Source organism: Condylostylus longicornis, unplaced genomic scaffold, assembly GCF_029603195.1.
Source record: "Condylostylus longicornis isolate FDR11 unplaced genomic scaffold, ASM2960319v2 ptg000003l, whole genome shotgun sequence".
Classification (NCBI taxonomy): Eukaryota; Metazoa; Arthropoda; class Insecta; order Diptera; family Dolichopodidae; genus Condylostylus; species Condylostylus longicornis.
Window position 1 is genome coordinate 2,751,093 of NW_026577972.1, and position 10,961 is coordinate 2,762,053.

At 25.0% G+C, this 10,961-nt stretch overlaps 1 protein-coding gene across 9 annotated transcripts in view; it reads right to left on the minus strand.

The window, feature by feature from the left end:
* Positions 1–10,961, minus strand: part of LOC129606822 (uncharacterized protein DDB_G0283357) — an 87,309-nt gene that overhangs the window by 63,656 nt on the left and 12,692 nt on the right. Inside the window, exons 1-2 of one of the 9 annotated variants that reach the window (XM_055517457.1) lie at positions 2,957–3,087; positions 1,893–2,272 (exon numbers count right to left, since the gene is read on the minus strand). The exons of 5 other annotated variants lie outside the window; for them this stretch is intronic. The gene's annotated coding sequence lies outside the window, so the exon portion shown is untranslated. Of the gene's footprint in view, positions 1–1,892; positions 2,273–2,373; positions 2,931–2,956; positions 3,088–10,961 lie in introns of those variants that run through there. 3 more of the 9 variants (XM_055517449.1, XM_055517431.1, XM_055517440.1) reach the window with 3 other exon arrangements.

Below are 10,961 nucleotides of genomic sequence, written 5' to 3' on the forward strand. Positions count from 1 at the left end.
ATTAATATACATACATTTAAATATGTGTATGTTAAAAAGTATAATTGTTAATTTTTTAAAATATGGATACCAAAAGATTTTTAAGCAGCCGAATTTATAACCGAAGTTTGTAAGACTATAGATAAAAAGTTAAGTCCCATAAAAATAAAACTGCAAAGTAAATTAGAAATGCAAGGTTTTTTAATTTAATAAAGCAAAATAAATGTAACACTTACATTGTTAAGTTTTATTTTTTCAAAAACTTAAACTTTCGCAATAGGATTCGTAAACAAAATGGCAAGTGAATGAAACATATGCGAAAGTAGAATTCTGAAGTACCATTTTTGCTTCATTCGATCTACATTTTGTCAAAATTGCAAATGCGAGAATCGTTTAGAGAAAGTAGCACGCCACCTGGTTTACTAATAAATACCAATTTATTATGTACATAAAATGTGTATGTAAAATGTTATACAAGATTGTTAGAACTAAACCTACTAATAGATCAACATAATTTTTTACTTCTATAATGCTAAATTATATATTGGAATTGTGTAGCAGTTTCGTATTATTGTATTTTCAATATCAAGTAATATAGTTGTACTGAATTCTTAAGACATCTCAAAGGAAACCAAAATGAATTTTATGCCGTAATTATAAATTATGTTAAACTCCAGTTTAACATAAATAATTTAGAGCTTCAAACGTATGTATGGTTGCCTAATAAAACAGAAACGCAATATGTATATTTACATAGTAATGCTATACTACAATATATATATATATATATATGTCAAAGAATTCAGTAATGAATACGTATCTATAATCTGAATTATGTAGTGGGTACATAACGATGGTGAAGCGTAAAGATATGCTTAGTGCCAAATTTCATATTTTGTAGGGGAGCGTTCTGAAAGTTTGCAAATTTTGCGAAAAGAAACTATTACTTTGAATAACACTATATAATTTAATTCTTATTTTTTTATTTTTAATTAATTAAACTGTTTAAATAATTTTTTTACTTCAAAAGAGTTTTTTTAATAAAGTAGGAGATTTTGCAGAAAAGTTACTTAGTTGCACAGCTTTGCATTTAGCATAAAATGACTAAGTAATAATGTTAAAATTATTAATACCAACTGATGTACTTAGCATATTTGTGCTTCTTTACTATACCACCTTTGTAACAAAGATTTTAAGAAAGCACTTAGCATCTTGCTGGTTAACGAATTTATAAATTTTTGTGATCGTATAACTCCAACTTTCATTAAATATTAATTATTTGTGAAGCACTAAGCCTTTTTTTGCTACTTAGACAGTATGGACATTATAGCTAACACGAGTAAATATTTTTCATATTGTTGGGGAAAGTAAAACATCTAGATGGATCACATTCTGTATAAAAAGCAATTAATAAGGTTATTAAGACTTTTTTATATACGAAACGTTAAATGTGACATATACTATAGTGCTTGTGAATAAGAATAAAAATCTAGTATTTATGTAAATTACTATAAATAAGTAACGGCATCACGTGAACATATAATAATATATTTATAACATAAAAAAACCTTATGACGATCTCTACATGTATACATACATATGATAAATAAATAATAATATATGTTTGATTTTTATAGGGCGTGAGTTACAAAACTGGCGCAAAATTATTTAAATCCGGGCTCTATATATATGTATATAGCTCTATATACCTGTATACATATGCATAGGATAATGAATCATAACAATAATTATATATATATGTATATATGTGGGTGTTTTGGGGGGGGGGGGGGGGGGAATGTTACATCTGTAAAATATATGTAAATATGATATGACATATTATAATAAGAAATATTAATATAATCCGAAAATATATGTAAAAAATTTAAATTTTGTGAAAATTTTGCAATTACCATAAATTGATTTTTTTTTCTTTGTTTATTTTGTTGTTATACATCAATCTTTCTCTGTTTCTCTCTGTATTATTTATATGTGATTAGACACGGTTGATTTAATTTAAATTTTTTTAATAATTCTTTAATATATTTTGTTCTTGCATATTTTTTAATTTTTTATTTTTTCTTTCTTTTTATACAATTGAATGTCATAATTGTATTATTTGAATTTCATATATAAATATGTAATGTTATTATGTATCGGTGTATGACATTAGAATATATAGGTTTTTTCTCTTTTTTGCTTTTTAATTTTGTTATTTTCCTTGTAGTTATTTCAAATAATCATCACATTTTTTTATTATAAAATTACTATATATCACTGTCATATAAGTATGCTGGGAAAAGAAAGTAAAATAAAAAACCGAAAAAAAAAAGAAAAAAATTATAATTAGGAATACACACAAACAACCATTTTATAATTTTTTTTAATTTAAACCTCGAAGAGTTTCCGATTTGATTTCATTTTTTTCCAAGGTTTTCCTTTTTGATTTTCCAAAATAAAAATAAAAATGAAAAGAGAACACTACTTCACTCTTTTCAAAATTTATAACGAAAGTAACACTTTCTTCTTTTGTCAAATAGAGAAACAATTTTTGTAAAAACACTTACTTTTTTGTAATAATTGAGAAAAAAAGAAAAAAAATTAACATTAAAAAAAGAAAAATCAATTTTTTAAATTAACTTCAATGTTTTTTTTAATAGATACAAACGCGTGTTTTTTTTTGTACTGAGACTCTCTGTTTTGTTGAAACTCGTTACTCTAAACAAAAAATTCTTTTCACTCCTTTGTCCGTCCAGCCATCCATATATACTCGTTCGTGTTTTTTATGTTTTTGTATTTTTTTTTTTTGCATATCCGCCCTTCTATGCTAAGATTCTCTTTCTTTTCCCTCCTCTTTCTGTCATTCTTTCTCTATTCCTTTGACTATGTTTCCTGTCATATTTTGAAATTAAGGGGTTTTTTGTTTTTGTTAATTTTTTTTCAGATTACCAAAAATTAAGATTTCATTTTCACCTACCACATCACAACAATAATGCGCGTGATTGTATGTGTGTGGGTATATGTATATGAAGTAATTTTTGAATTTATATATGTATATATTGATGTGTGCATACATATTAACATACATATATGATTTAATATTTTGAAATATTTATTAATTATTTGAACAACATATTCCCCAAATAAATTTATACTTGCAAAAATTAAAACTTTTCTAAAATTTAAATTAAAATATAAAACGCAAATACTTATATATATGTATTACAATATATATATTTTAGCACCCATATAAGAGAAAAATTAATAATATAGAAAACAAAAAATAAAAAAAAATTACAATGAGAAAATATTGTTTTTTTTTTACTTTTTTTTTTGAAAAATTTTATAATAACTGTTTTATTAAACTATTATATTGCTAAATTATATTTTATTATTATTGTTTTATTATAATTATTATTATTATAGTTATAATTATTATATTTTTGTTAAAATATATTCTGGGTTACAAAATAAAGTTTAAAAAAAAAAGAATTTTCTTTATATGCGAGAAATTTTTAACACTGGCATAAATAAATATTATATGGTTAAGATAGAAGAAGATGATGAAAAAGAAAATTACGATTATACATAAAAAAATTTACTTCTCCTTTTTACAACCTCATATTTATATACATATCCATATTCTTCTATAATATGTATGTATGTATAATTTTGTAAATTTTTGATAATTTATTCCTTTTTTATGTCGTGGACATTGGACTGATAAAACAGACAATAAAATCCGTTAAAATAAAAGAAATTTTCTCATTATTCAAATTCAAATTCAAATCCAAATTCAAATTCAAATTCAAATTCAAATTCAAATTCAAATTCAAATTCAAATTCAAATTCAAATTCAAATTCAAATTCAAATTCAAATTCAAATTCAAATTCAAATTCAAATTCAAATTCAAATTCAAATTCAAATTCAAATTCAAATTCAAATTCAAATTCAAATTCAAATTCAAATTCAAATTCAAATTCAAATTCAAATTCAAATTCAAATTCAAATTCAAATTCAAATTCAAATTCAAATTCAAATTCAAATTCAAATTCAAATTCAAATTCAAATTCAAATTCAAATTCAAATTCAAATTCAAATTCAAATTCAAATTCAAATTCAAATTCAAATTCAAATTCAAATTCAAATTCAAATTCAAATTCAAATTCAAATTCAAATTCAAATTCAAATTCAAATTCAAATTCAAATTCAAATTCAAATTCAAATTCAAATTCAAATTCAAATTCAAATTCAAATTCAAATTCAAATTCTAATTCAAATTCAAATTCAAATTCAAATTCAAATTCAAATTCAAATTCAAATTCAAATTCAAATTCAAATTCAAATTCAAATTCAAATTCAAATTCAAATTCAAATTCAAATTCAAATTCAAATTCAAATTCAAATTCAAATTCAAATTCAAATTCAAATTCAAATTCAAATTCAAATTTGAAATTGAATTTGAATTTGAAAAAAAATATATTCCTATGCAGTGATAATATGATTAACTAACGTATATCTTAGCTTTTAAAATGCAAAAATATGATATTAATACGCAATTCGGCTTATAGATGTGAATTGCTGAATTATATATTACTACCGCATTGCTGAATTTTGCAAGTCAAAGATAACTTCACAATTTAGTTCATCCGACTCTTATTGTTAAATTGTGCATTAATAAAATACATACAGGACAAATAACATTGAAAAAGTTTCAAATTGAAGAAAAAAAAATTTTGTATTTTAGTATAGATAATTTACGATTTCAAAAGTGTTAGTTTACTACTCTATACATCAATAAAATTTATAAGCTGAAAAATATAATTATAATAATAATAGTTATAATACTGTATTACTGCAGTTTTGTCAGGAATATCCGTATGACTAAAATATTAATTAATTCACATTATGCCTATTTCAAAGTAAGGGATTCTTAATTAACCGTTACATTATTAACCGTGATATCGGAATTTCAGTAATAGTATAATACTGTAATAATGCATAATAAATTCTTTGATAAATTACTGAATTATAAATTCATATTATATGTGAATGATTGAATTACGTTATATGTTATAATAGATAACAATAAGAAAAGTTCTGATAAATATTTTTTTTTCTTTTACATTTGTAATAATACATGATTTTGTAAGCAGAATTTGGAAAATTATTGAGAGGTTTTTATTTTTGTCAAAGTAAATTTTTAAATTTTTACAAAGCGCATTAGAAAAAAACAATTTTCGTTTTTTTTACATTTAACGGCGTAAAAGAGCCAATGTCCGGGATTCAAATTTCGATTTTTATTGCATCGTTTACAATTTATCAATATGTGCTGCTTACCGAAATAAATACATATATGGATATGTATTTATATGCATACAAATTACATATGTGTAAATGTTTATGCGTTATTCGTGTCTATAAAATATTGGGTTGTAAAATTAAATTTTATTATTCATTCTATACACTAACACGTATGTATTTAATATGTTTTTAAATGTCAAACTTTTTGTTGTCACAAAAAAAAGTGACATAAACATGTTCTTAATAATGTCATAAAAGTGACAGTTTTTAAGCACCCTACAAACTATATCTTTTACTGAAAACTGGTGATTAGGAGAAATGATTTTCTCAAAATTTTATGCACATACCCTGTTTGATAATTTCTTAAATCAAGAAACTTTTCATGAAAATAAGGATTCAGCAAATAAACCTAACGGTTCGAACTTTACATTATTTTAAAAATTAATTAGCAGAACATCTTCAAATAAAACATTTAACTTTAATTTGTAAATGGAACTTACAAGTAAAGTATTCTTTCTATTTTAAACCTATATTTATGGATTATAAATGTAAAAATCTAGTAAATGTTCAATTATTTTTCTTTCTAAATTTTATGGATTTGCAAATACAGTTTAGAATATACAGACGCGCTCACTAACAGATTTGTTTTCTTCAATAATATTAAAAATAACGTTTAGAGAAAAATTTTTAGACTTTGGCGGTCATCATTTGCATATATTGTTGCATATTTTACTCTTGTTTAGTGTTTTTTAGGGCCACGCTGCAGATGAACTCGAACATCCTGTGAGGACCGGAGGGCCACAACTCCGCCGCTGTGAAAACATAACCCCCCTCCTACGAGCGAGAGCAACATACTCTCCCAGAAGATATACGCAGACCTCCTAATCCTTTATTAACTTCAAATATCCTTTTATAAAGAAGCTTATCTTGTTAAAACTATAATGTTAAAAACTCTAATATTAAAAACATTTTTTGAAATTGTTGAATTGAAAATGTTAATATTTTTCCAAAAAAATATATTTTATTCTTCGGAATGAAATACTTTTCCTTTAGCTAGTATATTTCGTGCGTTAAATACACACTTTATCAAAGCTTATTTTCTTCTATTTAACACAGCACAACTTAAAATTAAACTCTATTTAAGTTAGAAATATTAAACCTGATTTAATCTAATTTTATACCTAACTTAATCTAAAATTTAATTTGTATTATTATTATTTCTATTTTTAATATATACATAAAACAGATATATATTTTTGATATAACATAAAACTGGTCAAACAATTAAGTTTGACCAAATGATTTTTGTTTCATTTATGTAATTGTATGCTCTCATGAACTTCTCATTCTGTGTTTTGCTTTTACTTTTTTCAATACCTTCAAGTTGTCGTTGGTAATTATGTTCATTAATTCAAAGGAAAGCAGATCGTAAATTTATACAAGAACTATTGACTGAATCCATTGATCTGCGAAACTGATGCGCTTACCAAAAATTCAGAAGAGAGCAGTTCAGGGATATTATTTTCTCAAAAGGCGCCCAACATACAAAATTGCTAAGTGGCCGTTGAGTGCATAAACAACTTTATGAGGACTTATGATTTTTTATAAAGAGCTTTAATATGCTCTGATTCTGTTGAGAACTATAGCTCCTGCCGGCTTAAAGCAAAACGTTCATCCGATCCTATAGTGATAGCTAAAAAAACAACAAAAATTGAAATAGTCCCAAAAGCTTAAAGTACTTGGAAAGAAATAGTCTCAAGAACGGAAAGTCGAGTGGCTTTATCTTTCAATTTTTTTTCGCAAATCGACGTTCTTTATCAAAATCTAGACATGCGTGCTTTAAATCATCTCATAAGGCCTTGCAAAATAAATTTCAGGAGTACCAAGTAACGAATATTCATGAATACAGTAAAAGGAAAACACAGGAGAAAAGTTCATGAGAGCTTGCAGATAAACAAATCAAACAAGGATTACCTAATGAACACGAACAAAAGTAACGCGGCAACTTAACTCTTTAAATAACTTGTTTGACCAGCTTTAAGCATTGACACATTTTAGTTTATAATTAATACAGAAAAATAGAAATAATAATAAAAAAAATTAAATTTTATATTAAGCCAGGTATAATTTAAATAGAGTTTAAATAGAGTTTAATATTAATATTTTTTGTCTTTGGAAGAAAATCAGCTTTGACGAAGTGCGTATGTATGTAGCTCACGAAATATATTAGCAAAAATAAAAGTATTTTATTCCAAAGAAAACGTTCTTTTCATACACACAATTTCTAATATTAAACTTAGATTTTAGATAATATTAAACTTAGATTTGAACTTACTCAAAAATATTTTATTAAAAAAACTTAAAAATTTTCAATGAACTTTCCATATTGGTTACGAGATGTCACTAGAATCAATAAGGGAATTTTATTTCGACGTTAGAATATAATTTGAAAATTGCAGTAGTTCATATCTTAATTATGTTCAAAGTATGAATTAAGGTTTAGTTATGTGTGTGTATATTTTTCCTCGTCGGCGCTCGTATATATATCTAATAAAAAACATTAAGCTATATAACACAGTGTACCTTTACGTTAAATTGACAATATAAAATTATGTTTTAGCAAATTTTAGCATTATCATGGTGTCTTGTCTTCAATACAGCCAAATTGTGGGCTATTTTAAGTTATTATTTAAATTTTCGTTTTCATAAAAGTGAAAAATATTTAAATTTTAATATTTTTTTGGGAATGTTACCAAGAAAAATTTTCTAAAAAAATAAATTTTATTTTGTGATAAAAATATTGAAAATTTCAATGTAATAACATTGAAGCGAGAAATACATAAAGAGTACAATATTACATATCATTGTTTAGGTCATCAAAAATGCGTAAAATTTTTGTTTGGAACTGGTTGTCAAAACTCAACAGTTTCCGAGATACAGGGATTTTAAGAAATTTTCACGAAAAAGAGATACGAGGCTTCAAATGAACAGTTTTTAAAAGGGCTAAAAAGCAACATATAAAGTAAAGAACTTGAAAGCAACATATTATTTGATTTTGTGTTTTAAGTATTTTCGGAATATCAAGCATTCGAACTTTGGAAAAACACCCATTTTTTCCATTTTGTATTTTTTTAATTTTTTTCATTCCCAAACTTTTGTGTGAAAGTTTCAGAAACTTTAAATTTTTTTGTTTTAGAATTTTAGCCACTTTTTTAAGCTTTAATTTAAGTCTCCAAAATCTTAAGAAATCTTTTACGGTACAGGAAATACTTCTATGTCAAACCATTCCTATGTCAAGATTTTAAGGGGCCTAATAAAATATAACAATCACAAAATTTTCACTATTTTTTATTTTTATTGATTGTAAGTACTCTAATAGTTGACATTTTTTGGTCAGAAAATTTTACCCATTTTTGATGCCCTAAACAATTATGTATAATATTGTTTTCTTTACTGAATTACGCTGTATATATATATTTTTTTTAAATTGTAAATATTAATTCAAAAATAATAAAACATTTTTTAAAATACTGTTTCACGTTTTTGGTAGTTTAGATATTTTGCTTTGAAGATCTTTGAAGTTGTCTATGTCATGTGATATTTGTCATCATTTTGAAAACTGTATCCTGCAAGTAAGACATTCGCCATTATTTTAATTTTGCAAATATGTATTTTAAAATTGTAGCTGTAATTGCGTTATTTATGCATCTTTAAAAAAGTAATTTCAAAAATGAGCGAAGTGGAAGAAATTGAAATTTAAGTAAAAGTAGCGATTTTGATGCAGATGAAACTGAGTAAATGTTGATTCTCTCCTTGCAGATGTATACAAATATTAATTTACGTGATTTTTGCAGATGTATTTTTTGGACCGCACAAAGAGTACACATTTGAATCACATTTGAATTTAAAAATATCAAATGACTTTTTTCAAGTGCGACTAATTTCAAAGGTCAAATGATTAGGGTCATGTAGTGTCAGTGCCAATTTTGCAGATGATGGTCATTTGTAGAAATCATATGATCATTATATGATATTGTTGAAAAGTGGCTGTGTACAGATAACTCGTAACTGTACAGGTGGACGCAAAAATATTTTGGTAATGCTAACTACTTGTTTGTTCTGCTTTCTAAATAGAAAATAATTGCAACAGCAATTCGCTTAAAGTAGGTATGTATGTTTTAAGCATTTTGTTATATATATATATATAGTATTCCTATGTTAAGACGAGTGTAACCTTATATAACTGCAATAAATGAAATTCAAAAATTCAGTGAGTGTATTTTATTATACTAGCTTGTGTATAAAAATGAGAGTGTTTTTGAATCGACTTATATCACATCATACACAGTGAGTTTGTTCCTTTACCGCTTTTGTTTAATTTTAAGGTTTTTAAAATGCATTAGAACTTAAGAAAATCCAGTGGTAAAGTTAAATTTATTATTATAATTGGTATGGGAAGAGTTTGTTGTGTTAAAGGATGCACGATAATCATAGGTTAAGTTTAATAAGAATAATAGCATCTAAGTATGTAAAAATTAGATTTTGTCATTTAGTTATTTGTGTAATGTTTAACTCAAACAATATTGCATAATGAAGAAAAACCCTTAATATTGGATTTAAAAAAAAAAAATATTGGATTTAATATTCTCGAACGTTTAACAAGAACTGTTTTGTTTTTCGGTCAATAATTCAATGTAATATACATAACCAACAATATACAGAAATATTAAGTAAACATAATTTGTTTTAATTTTGAAGAAAAAGATAGGTGTGTCTAAAGTAAAAATATGTATGTATTTATATGTTGAAAAATTATAAATTTTTTATTGAAAAAATATCTAACATAAATTTCTTACTATATTAATATTCCCTGATCATAATTTCAAACCATTTCTGGCAAAAATTTTTATGTGATAAAAAAATAAAAATAAACGAAAAAAAAATATGACCTAGTTGATCGTGTCAACTTTGTGATACCCGTACGAATTTATTATCCTATGTGTGAGCAAATATGCAATAGCTGACTAAAGGGCAGACTATGACTTCACAATAATTTCAGTACTACTATTGAAGTTGTATTGCAGCTGCACAAGGAAAAAGGAAATTCCAATGATTTTTATCACATGACAGCCCTAATAATACACATGTAACGCCAAATAACTTTGGGAGGTTTGGAACAAGTGCTCATGAGATCTCAACAATTTTTAATGATATAGCTGCCACTTTTACTTATTTTATTTTACAAAATTTCAGTACTGTAGGTTGAACAGTTTTTAAGATATAGCAAAATAACTTTTGAAGTTGTATGGCAGCTACCAGAAGGAGCCAAGCAATTTCAATGAATTTAATCAAACACAATGGCCCTAATAATATATTCGTTTGTACGAAAATTCAATATTATAACTTTTATAATTTCTTAGGTATAGCCAAATAAATTTTGAAGTTGTATGGCAGCTACTCGAACCAGTACCTCGGTCATAAGCAATTTAAACATGGTTCTGGTATTTATTATAATCATTTGTGAAAATTTGGTGAACTTAGCTCAATTCCTTTTTGAGTTATCGTTGGAACGGATGGACGGACGAACGGACAGATGAACAGGCAAAACTAAATCGACTCGAAATTCGACACTGATCAAAAACATATAGTTGAGTCTATATCTTAGAACATTATTTCT